We start from the raw sequence: 16,020 nt of genomic DNA, 5'->3' as shown, positions 1-16,020 counted from the left end.
GATTATGTAAAAAAAGAGGTATGTAACGTTTTTCGTTACACCATACATCTTTATCTAACACGTAGTCTTCAATTTTGTAATATGATTTTTCGATCAAAATATTTTTAATGTAGTTTTTAAACTTAGGAAATGATAAACTTAATATATGCTCCGGAATCTTATTGTAAACAGTACGAACGTATACAGTTCCCCGTAAAAGAGTTGTTTACCTTGGTTAAACGAAATCGTGGTACCATGAGTTTGGACTTAGCTTATTAAAATATGACGCTACTCAAACCCTCTATTGATTGGTTAAATTGGCCTAAAGGTCATAACAACCGGGTCATAAACCTTTATAAAAAAAAATTGGTTAAAATATAAGCGGTACTTGGTCACTTCTTATTCTATCTCTTGGTTATTTGTGTTGTAGTATTTGTTTGGTTTTCGTTTGAATTTGTTGTCGTGAATTGTTAATAAAGTAAGCATTTAAATATTGATTGTATTGGATGCAATCATTACATAATTAGGTCTTAAAAATTCGTACTCGGCTTTTAAGAACTTTTATTATGCAATGATTCCCTAAAACACTTTTTTTAACGCCACGTAAATTTACTGTACTTCGTAGACAATACACGTCAACACCTATACAATAATTCATAATAAATTAAGAGAAATTCGCAAAGAGAACAATGAAATAACCTTTGAGAGCAGTCAAATACCTTTTGATATAATAATTTGTTAATCCTATGAATTGTGGATATTAGAACTAATTAAACAGGAGGCTGTTAGATAAAACAAACAATTGACTTAGCGGTGTTGATCTAATTATCGCTTGTGTAACGTATAGTAGGCTAAATAGCGCTTAGCATCTGGAGGGGTTATGATAGAGGTTCCCAATCTTTTTTCTCAGGTGAACTACGTGTCTATGTTTTGTGTAGATCCCCCTGTCTTTGTAAATTTTTTTTTTACAAATTCATAACTTTAAATGTGTGTATGATAGCTGACACGGTGTCAGTAAAAAACTTCTTACAAAACTTCGTACAAGAAATATTAGTAACCTCGCCTTGCCGATAGATGGCGATGGGATCGAAGTAGAACGCGCTATCGAAATGTTAACTAAATTATCATTTAAGTTTGCAACAAGAAATTGCTTTGTATCGAATCATAGGGCGTATGAGTGGCATTCCAGTAATTCCACCGGGTGAGATACTTGGATGAAAGCTCACAGAATCGTCGTTCTTAATACTCAAAAGTTAACATTAATCGGGGTTAAGAGGTTTACCCGACGATATGCACTAAGTTTTATTGAAATCGGTCAACGGAAAGTAGGTGAAGTTCAATAAACGGGATTCATCTTCTAATTTTCCACTGTTAGAGGTGTTTCTGCAAATTCGAACCGAACCACTACATACCCCTTTGCCAACTAAAAAAGAATCATCGAAATTATTTCTTTAATTGATCTAAAGAAGACCCGAATTTCAGTCATTTTAATAGAAATATAGTTTTTTCGCAAAATTAAAATCAAATTTAAATACTATTGTCATTATGATAGATCTAAATTTTTGTTTTTATTTACGCGTTTTACATGGCAGTAAAAATATGATAAAAGCGTATTTCAAGGGCTAATCTTGCATGGAGCATAACTATAAGCACGTAAGTAAACATATTAATCGTATAAGCACATAACATCCCTTACTTTACCAATAATATTTCTTTTAAACAATCACGCCGCCGATCGCGCCGTGGCCGCCGGATGAAAAACACGCGCGACGTGCATCTCTAGTATGTTGATACGTGTGTAAAAATTTCATAAATCTCGTTTAAATCCCTTTAGTTTAATTATTAATACAAAGATCGAACACTCAGAAAAAATCCTACGATCCGGCCAGATTTGAACTGACGTCTTTTAGCATACCGTGGCAGACGCTGTACCAGCTAAGCCACGGAACGAACCAGAGGACCTCACGAATTTTTCTATGTGCTTGCGTCGTATCTTTGTATTTGGTTTTTTAAAACGACTTTTTAGCCGTAGCGCCATCTATGAGAAATCTATGATATTTCGTCATCCAGTTAGACCTTTACAGCTACCAGCTCCGGCTAGAGATGTCGCTATACATTGTATTTAGCTTTTTTGTGGATTGACATTCAATTATTTACATTACATACATTGTGTAGGTTTATAAATTCTGAATTACAATAGTTTTCAATTTAACATCGCCGCAGGGACTTTCAACCATTCCAGAGTTTACTGTGTTTTGTAACTACAGTTTGTGATTGTGTTTACAAAGTTTCAAATGAGTATTTTATTTACAGAATATATGTGTTATATAATGTTATATACTACTGGGGTTATTATTTGGGAAACGTACAGTACACAATTTTGTATACACAATTATAAAACAAAAAATGTACTTATTTATCATCAAAGATTCCATTAACGAATATAACAACTCCAAACTCATGGTACCACGATTTCGTTTAACAAAGGTGTACTATTCTTTTATGGGGAACTGTTTGCGTTTTTACAATAAGATTCCGGAGCATAATATATTAAGATTACCATTTCCTAACTTGGAAACTTACATTAAAAGTATTTTAATTGAAAAGTCATATTACAAAATTGAAAACTGCGTCTTAGATAAAGACGTATGGAAAGATAACATGGCTTTAGATTCCACTGAAATTTGATTCAAAGTGTATTCTATAGCACTTAAGTTTATTTGAAAAGAGCAACCACTAGAGTTTCTTGGTCGTTCTTCTCAGGGAAGTCAGCGCAGTGAACGAGCAGTCGCTTAAAAAACATTGACTTACAATTATATGGACGTCGGGTCCGCGCTAAAAAGTGTCCGCACTTGTAAGGCGCTAAAATCGTATACAGAGCGCGACACTCCGCTTTAGTCTTCATTTGTTCTACTGACAGCGCGATACTGCGATGACATTACAATTTAAATTTCGAATAGGTTGACTTGGGACATTTTTTTCGTGGTTTTTGAATTAGACCCGTCGTCCATTTATTTGTAAGTCAATGTTAAAAAATGACATTTTCAAGTGTAAATTTATTTTACCTAAGGAATAAAGGATTTTTAACTTGAAAAAAAAAGAACAGCTATCATTTTTAACATTACAAGAAAAGAATAATAAAAACAAATATAGAAATGAAATAAAATACAAGTAACATCAATTATTGTTCATAAATGGACGTTACAAATTTAGGAATGGACAATAAAATATAAGTAGTTTACACATTAGAAGCTCAAGCACAAGAAATAGTTACTTAAATATTTAGTATTAATTGTAATTAGCTGGAAGCTGGAGGTTAGAGGTTATGTGATTTCCTACTGCTACCCCCCTCTGATTTGCAGGCGGGAGAGTAGCAGATGTAAGAACGGACAGCGATTCTTACGAGACCTCGGAATTAGGGCCGGCTCAAGGGATGGCAGAGGATATTAAATTTATCAATGTATTTCATGATAATTGTTATTAGACAATACGCCGAAATATACAGGTAGGGTAATTATATGAATAAAAATTGGACAAGGTGCCCAAGATGCTGGCAGCGTTCCCCCTTTGTATGGCTATGCGTTGGGCAAGGTAGCGGGCCTTGGGTTTCCCAGACAGTCTATTAATTTTTGAATAAAATTTTGCATAGATGAAGGGCACCGGGATCCCGCGGGCCAAGGTTTGTATGTATTTCAGGTTATTTCAATTGTAATAAAGGATAAAATTCAATTTGAAACTAACCTCGGAGTATCGCAGCGCATTACTCATTCAAGAACCTGTATCTGACAGAAACCATCGGTTACGCGCCGAAGTCTGCTTGAATACATCGGAGTAGAGGCAAACGCCCGGAAGCGGACGCTGCGGTATGCTGGCGGACGCAAGCGAGAACTCAGTGTACTTCATTTAGAAACTAAAGTTCTTGGTGGAATTACAGGCACATGGGACTTGTCAACTTATGTCTCAGGGTGACGGGCGCAGTGGCAGTCCCCTTTGTGATATCTTTGGGATTTAAAGCTCTGAGTAGCACTGCAACTGTTTATTTACTTATTTATAAAGGTACACCAACAGCCTAAATATAGTTTTGTTCAAAAAGGTTAATGGTAAGAGGAATTGTTCGTATACATATGCCTATTACTGGTACACACAACTTTGTAGAAATTAATTAGTACACGACTAAGTGTGTACACATGTTAATTAAAGAAGGAAACTATTATCCTTTTAACATACCCTTTTTTTAAACAAAACAAAAATAAATATTAAAAACTTAAAACACAGATTTAACGAATATAGGATTACAACAAATTATGACGTGGCTTCAAAGTATTGCCAGCAGTTTTGTTTTAAACATGTTTAGGGTATCGTTGATGATATCCAGCTCAGGTTGTTTTGCAGATAAACGGTTGTAATGGGAAGACATTCTCGAGAGTGGACGATGGAAACCTAAATTAGTTCGGCATAGGGGAATATTAAAAAGTTTAATAAGCGAGATACTAATATTTGTATGGTATTGAGAGCTTTACGTTTTCAAGTATTGCAGAACTTGATATCTCACCATTTACTAATTTATGTCGAAAAGACAAGACAGTAATAGGCTTGTCGCTTACCACCAGGCGCGTGACTTGTTCGTCCCGTCATTTGGTGTTACAAAATAAAATAATAAAGAATTAGGTACGTGTCGGCACGTCGACCTCTTAATTGGAAGCAACCATTTTCCCACTGGGCTACTGGTTCTTTAGTAGTCAAGGAAACACGTTTGAGGAAACTAATAAAAATAAAACCTTTACATTCCATGAGGTCATCAGTACGTAGTCGGAAAACCAGATCACGATATTGATTGCAACTGAATGAAATCATCGTATCAATGAATTGAAAAAATAAACCGAAAATATATTAGGAAACTTATTTTTTACGATTATTAATAATGGATTAATTAACTTTCAAAAATGTCAAGGTTTATGGTGTTATTAAGGTGTTTAAGCTATCTGTTGTGGCTCTAGCCATTGTCTATTTGTCGTACTTAGTTAAATCTTGTATAATATAATCTCGTACAGAAGATACATTACAGGAAAGTGCGCGAAACCGGATTCTTCCCTTAGTTTGCCCCTTGGCTACGGCAGCTACCTTGCAGAGCGCATTAGCATAGTTATACAAAGCGGGAACGCTGCCAGCATTTTGGGCACTTACCACGGAGACCTACGGGTTCACATAGTTAAATTGTAGTTTCAATTTCATATAATTTCAACTTTAAAAATTACATGAAATACATTGATAAATTTAATATCCTCACTCTTCACTTGAGCCGGCCTTATTCCGAGGTCTCGTAAGAATCGCTGTCCCTTCTTACATCTGCTACTCCCCCGCCTGCTTATCAGAGTAGGATGTAGGGGTAGGAAAAAACACCACCTCTAACCTCCTGTGCTTCCAGCTAATTAAAATTATTTCTAAATATTCTAGAAACGGTTTTTTGTTTAGAGCTTGTAATGCGTACAAGAAATTTAAAATATAAATACCATTTAAACCTTACTTGTATATTTTAACTTATAGTCTAATAAATGATTTTTAGAAATATTTAAAGAACAGGCGCACCCGTCCAAGGCCTTAAATACCATAAAATATTCGGAGTTAAACATTGAGTTGTAGTTTTCAAAGTATTTGAATAAAGATTACAAAAGGTGACGCATCAGTAAACAATTTTTCGGCCTGCCTAACCCAAAAACCTACAAATTGTAAGGCAAAGGCGAGGCGTAGAGGTGATAAGTGACACTTCCAATGTCACGACTTACCAATGACTGCGACATCGTTTCAACGCCGCTTTTAACACGTCCCGACCCACTGCAAATAAATTGAACATTTCTTTCGTTTTGACCATTACCATTAATCATGATTACTCATATTATCTATGATTACATTCAAATTCAAGAAATACGATTATCGCTATTTATAAGTTTTATTTATGTAGCCATTTATTGTACAGGACACACACAACTCACATTTATGTTTTTCAAGTTTTTTCTTTTCGTATCTAGGCGCCTGTTAAGAAGATCAATAGTTTTCTTCATTTTTTTCTTCCTCGGGGATATATCTTGATCGAGATCGTTTGCTGTAGAGCTACTGGGTACTGGCCATATATCTCTGTACACATATGAAGTTACCTTGCGTCTTGGCTTCAGTGTAACCTACAAACAAATATAACTATTATAATTATTGTATGATATGATGACATAGAAGTGCATCACAGCAGTCAATTTGCAGATAAGTAATAGAACCAAAAAACCGGCCAAGTGCGAGATGCACTCGCGCGGAGAGGTTTCCGTACAAACTTAACATTGTAGTTGAAGAATATGTTCTCCAATAGATTCCAACAGCAAATATAGGTTTATTCGCACAATAGTGAGAGATTTAAAGACAATTTCTATATTTTTTTCAAAACTTTAGGCCCAGTAGTTTCGAAGATAAAGGGGAGAATGATCAATTTTGGTCTATTTTAAACAACTTAAAAATATTTATATTTCAAAATTACAAAAAAATATATACTTGAGAACTTTCCCTCCCAATAGTGACTTCAAATTTAGAATTAATTTATTTACGTTACATGTTTTGGTCACACAATGCATATGTGTACCACATTTCATAATAATCAGTCCATTAGGTTTAGAGTAAATTGGCTGTGACAGACGGACAGATGGATACACAATGAGTATCGTATTTCGGAACAGAACAGAACTCTAACAACAACAAATCGCTGATTTGTTGTTGACGAGAGTAGTACTACACAAAAATCCATTAATTGTAAGACATATCGGCATGAATAATGTGGGTACAGAACCAGAACGTAGCTTTACTCTTTGCTTGCCTGTAAAGGAAAAGCACTTTTCCTCAAAGTGTTTGCTGCATATTTTTGAAAACTTTTTGGGAACCCAGTCTTCTGTCTTTAGCATTATAAGCCATTCCTGTCGTACTTCAATGTTTTGAGGAAATCTGAAACAACAACAATAATTAATGAAACTATTTTTCCGGATTTAAATCGCGTATATTTGTTTTTTTAAACAAACCAACGTTTCGGGTCCTTTACAGGTCCCATGGTCACGGTTGCCTGAGGTGGTATAGTCATCCACCACTTATGTCTAATATTGATGCAAATCTTGTACATTGTTGTGTAAAAAACTTGTATATTATTATTTGTAATTTTCCAAAAAAAAAAAATTGTAAAATAAAACATAAGGTATTTAATTAATAACTTTTGTAACTATAGTGGAAAAATAGGGTGGTTTGCGGAAAATATCTTTTTAATTTGTGATAACCGAAACGACCCCGGAAAGCATCGTCGGCATCAGGGATCACCTCGAGAGTATACCCTTTCAAACAAAAAATGAATTTTGAAAGTCGGTCCAGAATTGACGGAGAAATCGGTGAGCACACTGATATGCCTATAAAATTTGAGGATAATCCTCGATTTCTATGAGATCCCCTCATCAGATTCTTGGTGACAATAGGATAATCACAAGAGTTCACCCTTTCAAACAAAAAGAATTTGATAAACCGGTCCACAATTGAAGGAGAAATTGGAAAACATATATACTGCCGAACGTAAAACCTCCTTTTTTTGAAGTCGGTTAAAAATAAGAGGATTCTATCAGTAGATTTAAAAAAATTGGGCGCGTATTATAGAGCCCGTTAAATCTATCAGTGACGAATCTTTAACCAGAATCGGAATTGAATAGCTCTAAATCACTACTCTATTGTACTTCGTATTTAATTTCCTCTCTACGAGATTAACTAATTACTTTTATTTATTGGCAGCTGGGAAAAGGAAGCTTGTAGTATGGTCTCAAGTTAATTAGAGAAACGGCAAGAAGTGGTGTGCTTAAACAATTGATGGTATTTCCCTATCGAAATACCATCAATTGTTAGTTACTATTAACTTAAACGATGTTACAGTACCGGCACGCTATGATGGCCGTTTTGACAGAGTACAATAGTGCGGTCAAATCTCAATTCATTATCGTAAAAAATATTCGAGTTTCATCTTTAAGTTTTTAGATTTATAACTAGTACTGCAAGGGGTAGCTGATTAGGAAGTTTTAATAAAACAAATAGACAACTGTTTACATAATATATCGTCAATTCGAAACTGCTTTGTTTTGCATTGAGCTTTGACGCGAGTTTGCCGGAGGTGGAAGTTGTGCTGGACAGCGATCCTATAAGTGACGATCGAATTAGATTTCATTTTAAATGAATTCGAATTTCGAAAAATTCCGAGTTGTGTCGCAAAATTATATATCCATATATTTTACTGCACTATTAATAACAATGTGCAGCAATTAGGTCCTTCAACGTAGTTATGAATGAATACGAAATTTGATGAGCGGACAAACGTCAAAACGGCCATCATAGTGTGCCGGTACTATAGGTTTAATTTTCAATAATTGATTTTCTTTAATCGTACAAGCAATCTAAATCGTCACTCCATCTTTTACAAAATGACCAAAGCGTTTGTCTTCCACATTTATATGGCGAGCGGCTAGAGAGAATTCCCTACCTGCGGACTTGTTCCCCGAATGCTATAACTTGGACCTTTTCAAGGCGAGAGTGAATAGGCATTATTTAGGTGTGCATGCTACATCGTTGACGTAAGATGGAAGTCATATGCACACTTATTTAAAAAAAAAAAGTTTTTTTCTTCTAGCATTCGATAAAAGGAAATTTTCTTTTTGACCGACTTCAAATCAAGAAGGAGATTATCTATTCCACTGTATGTTTTCTTTATTTATGTTACGTTATGATAACTAATATGTGAACCAATTTTGATGATTTTTTTTTTGTTGGAAAGAGGGTACCTCAGTAGTGGTCCCGTTTAAATTTGAAGAAAATATTTCACCTTTAAGGGTGGCAAAATAGGGGGTGAATGACTTTTGAGGTCGGTTTTTTTAGTACTCTATATTGAGAGTACTTATATCAGACGATATTTCATTTAGCCATTTGCTAAGCAAAGTTATATGATAAGTGCCTTTACACACATACCTCAAAAATATTTACTACTCTTTAATCGACTTCGCAAAAGAAAGAGGTTATAAATTCGACTGTGTTTTCTTTTACTCCGACATTTGTGACCCGATTTCGATGATTCTTGTTTGTCGTGGTGTCATTCAAATTTGTAGAAAATATTTCACCTCTAAGGTCACCAATCCGAAATGGCGACGCGTACGCGGAGCGCTCAAGATTGTATTGGATACATCCAACATAAGACAATGTTCCGATTTTGCGGCCTTAGGATGGCTCCGTTCTTTCGGCATTTCTCTATTTTTGTGACAAAGACCGCGAAGCATTCGGTCGTTGGATATTAGCAATTTAAAAAAATTACTTCTACAAACTTAAAAATAAAATAGCGACATCTCTCGCCAGGACTGGTAGCTGTAAAGGTACTAACTGGGTGATAAATCTGCAATAGATTTCTCATAGATGGCGCTACGACTAAAAAGTCGTTGAAAGACCAAGTACAAAGACACGACGCAAGCACATAGAAAAATTCGTGAGGTCCGTTGGTTCGTTCCATGGCTTAGTTGGTATAGCGTCTGGCACGGTATGCAAGAAGACGTCGGTTCGAATCCGACCGGATCGAAGGAATTTTTTCTGAGTGTTTTTTCTGAGTGTTCGATCTTTGTATTAATAATCATAACAAACTAGTGGAGTATTGAGTTCTTAGGTTTTCGCGATTGTTACACATAGGAAATGAAACTATTTTTCCGGATTTAAATCCGGAAAAATAGTTTCATTTCCTAGTGGAGTATTTTCACAAAAAATAATTGAATATCAATTCAATAAAAAAATTTAATTAAAAATAAAAGTTACCTGCAACACCAGTGTACGTCATATTGACAACTTGTGGAAATACCTTGTTAGTTATAACAATCATTGCAAGAGTGAAGCGAAGCTGACAACCTTGGCATTATCATGGTTCACTTAACTCATAGTTGCTACATTCGACTTGTTTGCTTTTTCTTTGAAACTACAACCTACCTAACCTTTGATTTAATGTGTACCTATTTATCATGACTGAGAATAAATAATTCTGCAGGTACGTTAGAAGGTGTCATTCCGTTAACGTATTGCCGCCGGCGATCGTAGAATCTTTATCCTTTACGCGCCTGTCCATAACAGTTGCAGTGCCATTTAGAGCTTTTAATCACAAAGAGTTTAGGGGCACTGCGACTTCACACGTCACCTTGAGACATAAATTGAGAATCCCATGTCCCAACAGCCGTACCTTTCAGAAGCGGAACGTAGTAATGGTCACATTACTGCTTGGCGGCAGAAATAGGTAAGGTGGGAGTACTTCCCTTGAAGGTTCCTTGCCCTGTGGAAGTGTGCTGCTGTGTAAGAAGTTTTTTTAAATAAATTAACATAAAAAAATTCGTGAGGTCCGTTGGTTCATTCCGTGGCTTAGTTGGTAGAGCGTCTGGCACGGTATGCAAGAAGACGTCGGTTCGAATCCGACCGGATCGAAGGAATTTTTTCTGAGAGTTTTTTCTGAGTGTTCGATCTTTGTATTAATAATTATAACAAACTAGTGGAGTAATTTCACAAAAAATAATTGAATATCAATTCAATAAAAAATTTAATAAATTAACATTCTTGAAAAATGGAACTTTTTTTTACGTCAAAATTTTGTATACTTATTTGTTTTTTCAAACAAACCAACGTCTTGGGCCCTTTACACATCCTGTGATCTAGGCTGAGAGCCGAACCACCCTATTTTTCACTATAGTTACAAAAGTTATTAATTTAAACACCTTATTTTTATGCATGTTTACACTTCTTATAGCATCGATGGCACACTTTATAATTAGAGAAGCAAAAAACTACTTATTGATTTTAAACGTTTGAGCGTTGGCACTTTTTTAATTAAGCGACTATGAAGACTATGACGATCTTGATGGGTTGGGATGGAATGGGGATCTTGAGGTGTTTTGGGAAATCGCTAAAGACAGCGAGCAGTGGAGGATTTTGGGGGAGACTTTGGGCAGTAGGATATAATAGGTTAATGAAGTTATTCGAATAGGTGCCTGGTTTGAACGAATAAATAAAGAACAAGGCCCGTTGTCAGCAATGGGTTATCGTGATCGAAAGATAGATGCCCGGAAATAGTTTGTAACAAGCTTTTGGTTTGGAGACATAAAAGTGATGGAAATTGTAGCTTACGTGGTTCAACTTATACCGGAAACAAGTGCTACCACGTAAACGTGAAAATTTCCTCTCTTTAACCCGGAATTTAACTAAAATCGCACGAAACAAAGCCGATTTAAATATTATAATGTAAACAAACAATTTCTGTTTAACCTCAAAGGACTCGATTTATAATAATAGGAGAGGTTTCTATAAGAGCAGTGACCCCTGTAATGAGGTCGCCCCTTCATTAGCCCTTCGAAGCCACCGTTTTGACCTCAGGTAAAACCTACCGTGTTGGGTAACTCGAGCATGTATCTGTAGCACCAAGTTATAAATTGACGATTGTTCAAAATTAATTACTGTAATATTACACGAATTGTGTAATATTAACCCTGTAAGTGTTAACGTTGAAATAAAACGAGAATATTGAAATAATTGAACAGGGTTTACTCAACATCATTTGTTAAGCTAGATATAAGATACTTACACGTCCTCTGTTAATCATAAGCCTAGAGGTGAAGCTGCAGAGCCTTGACCACCTCCTTAAAGTTACTTGCTTAGCGGTATTGTAAAGAAAGAAAGAAACGTTTATTCAGCTTAAGAAAATTCAAACTAAACAGATAATTCACATTAATGATATATCTATCAGCCGAAACGGATCCAACTCAGCATATGTTACAGCTCGTCTGCTGTAACACTGGTTTTCAGTTGGAACTGCTTTTACAAGATGAGATGGCACCTAAATATTAGTGTGGTAAACACAAAAATTATGAAAAATTACTAGTAGGAACTATTACATGACTTGAATGTCTATAAAATACTACGCTTCTTAGGGATTATTACATGAATTGAATGTATATGAAATCCTGCGCTTCATCATCATCGTATCAGTCGGCAGACTTCCACTGCTGAACATAGGCCTCCCTCAACGATTTCCAGACCAGTCTTGTGCAGGATATATCAAGGAGAGAATTGCATGATTTAATTCCACCAGGGGGACTAGGCGTAGGCTTGGGTTCCACCCCTATGTTGTGGATGTTCCAAAGATTATTGAAGCGCTACGCTTTCACATTTATATGGCAAACGGCTGTGGAGTGGAATTCCCTGCCTGCAGACTCATTCCCTGAGCGCTATAATTTGGACCTTTTCAAGGCGAGAGTCCATCGTCGAACTCATCGTCACTTTCCATCTGGTGAAATGGAGGTCAAATGCTCACATATACATTAAACAAATCTTTCACACGAGATGCACGAAAGGAGCCTCCCCACACGACATCCCATTCCTTTCTATACGCCTGGCACAACCTATCGGCGAGCACCTTACGCCGATTGGCCAAATACTTTCGTCACGATGGCAAGCATTATAATGTTACCATCGATACGATAAGAAGAAGAAGAAGTTCTGTCACTAGGTCCCACTCTAGACCGCTACTAAGACGTGACAGCTGTACGTTGGATAAATTCCTTGGCCACAGGTTGCCGGGGCAGTTAATAATAATAATTCTTTTTTGAACATTAAAAATATAGAACAGTATTAGAAGGCACAAAGCACAAACGGCACGAGTTAACATCGGACCCCGCACTAAACTCAAGGTTTGTATCGCGGGATCCAAAATAATAGACAACGTATTTTCACTATTACATGAGCCAATTAGTGCAACACGCATTAGTTACAGAATGAAATTAAATTTGAAACGTTAATAATAAACGAAATATAAAACATTATTAATTGGTAAAATATTATTATTAAAAGAAAATATATTATTAGAAACGTTATTAAGTTACTCTACATTATCAAAACATTATGAAATTATGTAAACATTATTAATTTATAGAAATATTAATAAATTATTTAATTACTTAATTGAATTATTAAATACTTTACTTTCTGGTCTTAAGTGTACTGCAGAGATGTGGAAACATCTGAGTGTGGAGATATATGTGCGTGCGTGCGTGTGTTAGAAAAAAATCATATTTGTGTCTACTAATTACTAGATTCTATTATAAAGATGTTAAACTTCTATGAAATTGAAAAGCATAATTTTAGTAAACCAAATTTATTTCCATTAGAGGGCAGTACAAAATTAGATGTACATAATAAAAATAGTTTGCGATCTAATTTTAAAAACAAAATGAAAAGCAGTACTTTCAAAAACATGAATCAGTTTTAATTTATAAAGTTGGTACAAAACAATATTGTTTATAATTTAGTTGTAGTAAAAAAAATAATTTGAGAAACAGGATAAACAAAACAAAAGTAATAACACTTCTAAAAGGATGGATTTGACGTACTAGTTAATACAGAATTATGGCTGTGCTACAAAAAGGAAATTAATTAAAATGGACAAGTTAAACCAACAACTACTTATAAGGGATTGCAAGACTAATCACACATTTAGGTACATAAACTATGCCAAAGCGTAGTAGCAATAATTTACATTATTGCTACCAAGCAAAGAGATCTTACTTATATTTACACAACATAATTAGACAGTAGCAATAGAAGAAGTTACAAAGCAGGTAAGTACTTAACTTTAGCTGGTTCTCGGTTCGGTATTTTTTCTGTCTCCTCCAGCTTTACAATCCTTTTTATGCCCTTCAAAACCTCCTTTGAAATTCATTCATACCTGCTATTTTGACCAATCACAAAATAATTATCGTTTACATTTGTACAGTGCTGAAGAGAATGAAAGCTTTTACCTAACAAGTTGTTGAAACATATTTTAAGAACTATAACAGTTATAGGAACCTCATAGTTGTCTTAATTAAGCAAATATAATTAATTTTATACACCATAATATCGTCCAATCACAGAGCAGTATTTCTTGACTCACTTGGTTGAGCATAAATAGTAAATGTTATGCATTACAAAGGTATAAAGTAACAAAGGCAACACATAATTAATTACTGTAATAATTATATAAGTCTCGTAATTATCTTAATTTAGCGAATATCATCAATTTTATATACCATAATATCGTCCAATCACAGAGCAGCATTGTTCAGTACACTTGGTTAAACATTTAATAAATATTATACAGTACTAAGATGTAAATTAAAAACTTCAAGAATATTTTAATGAGTGTAGTCACAATTTATCCACGTCGTAGTTATCTTAATTCACAAAATATCATTATTTTAAAAACCATAATATAACAATCCAAAATGGAAGTTGATCAAAAAGGCAACCTTTCAAAATGCAATGGTGAAACTATAACATATAAATTGTGATGTATTTCAAATAGTCATAGGTATTAATTGAAACGAGAATTATGAAACCATTAAAATGAAAAGTAACCTTATTTCACAAGTTTCGTTTAAAATAAGGGACTTACAGAGGCATCTATATTTTTTTTACGAGTAACCTGGTGGCCATACTCATAAATTTTACGTGGAATTTCTAGATGGCGTTAGTTAACGCCCAATTATATTGACTATAAAATATAAATACTATCACGTGCATGCGTGCGTGCGTGCTCGTGTGCGTTTGTGTGTGTGATATTAAATTCAAATTCAAATTCAAATTCTTTATTTGCCACGTCACAAAGCTCGTAACATTTAGCACGTCAATAGTACAAAATTCTTATCAAAGTCATTTACTACTAACATTTAATATTACCTATAACTAATGCACACACTCAACATACTACTAGAACTAAATTCAAAGATTTGCTATATTGTGCAACATAAATTTAAATATTATTTAATAATAATATAACATGAAATAAATCGCATAAGTAATAAATCATTAATAGATTCATTAAATACGCATTAAATGTTATAGAATAATGAGCATTTTTTTGAATGCATAAGGTCAAAATATTCGTCAACTTTATAGAAGGGATTTTCAATAAAAAAATTTTTTATCTTTGTTTTGAATTCTAATTCGGGCAATTCGGATATAGGCGGTGGTATTCCTTGTACAATTTTATCTTTAGACAGTAACCTTGCTTAGCAGTTCTTTTCAATCTCGTTTTTGGTACTATCAGTTTGTTTTTGTTTTCATTATTGTAAGGGTGTATGTCTCTGGTTCTTTTCAAGTTATTCCTCTTTCTATGTACTTATTATACGCATGAACGTGTTCATCCCTACAGCTAACCACAACCCCCAGCCAGTCCATACCCAAGTCAAGACGTGTTTCACCGGCACCCTTGTCCTTGAAAACCGAAATGCAGAAATGAATATATGCTACTAATTATCTTATCAACAATATTTAAAGAATTATTTCCCCTTTGTGTACTTTATTTTAAACTGACACTCATAATAAACTTGGTTTAAGAATGCGTATTTACTTCAAATGCAATTTATAAATTAGTTCCCTCTGGTGATCAGAGAGCTAGCGGCTGTTTCTGTCAAATAGTCAAATAATTAGCTTTGCTATCTAAAGAGGAAACTTGCCATCGAAATGCGTCACGGCACTCAATGAAATTTTCTAGTAAAAGTGATAAAGGTACATTTTCGTTTTTCTTTCCATTTATATCTATAAGAAATATATATACACTTCGTATATTTAAATATAAATACCTTAAATAGCCATGCTGGAAGTACTGCTTTCTACGAACTCATTCACAAGGAAAAATGTCGAAATTTTCTCTTGTCCTAATCGATTCTACGAGCTATCGTGGCAGTATACCATTTTTCGCATAGCATCTTTGTTTAAAATTTTGTTATAATTTTTTATTCGTGGAACTTTTGCCAATCAACATGGATTATTATTTCGTGTAAAAATTAGACGTTGATTTCCCTTCTGCAAAGATTTTATTGCCGGTGATTTTACGTTACAACCGGCTATTCATAAAATGTGTGAATGGTACCACACGCTCCACAAACTAACGACATGCACCACTTAACGTTAACTGTCAGGGACAGTTATGAC

General features: G+C 34.6%; 1 protein-coding gene across 1 annotated transcript in view; it reads left to right on the top strand.

Moving 5' to 3' along the window:
* LOC113232076 overlaps positions 1-16,020 on the top strand; it is a 461,052-nt gene that overhangs the window by 85,059 nt on the left and 359,973 nt on the right. The window lies entirely within an intron of this gene.

Source organism: Hyposmocoma kahamanoa, unplaced genomic scaffold (genome assembly GCF_003589595.1).
Source record: "Hyposmocoma kahamanoa isolate Upper Pololo Valley unplaced genomic scaffold, ASM358959v1 66, whole genome shotgun sequence".
NCBI lineage: Eukaryota > Metazoa > Arthropoda > Insecta > Lepidoptera > Cosmopterigidae > Hyposmocoma > Hyposmocoma kahamanoa.
Note: the sequence above shows the minus strand (reverse complement) of the source record. Positions and strands in the feature narration are given on the sequence as shown.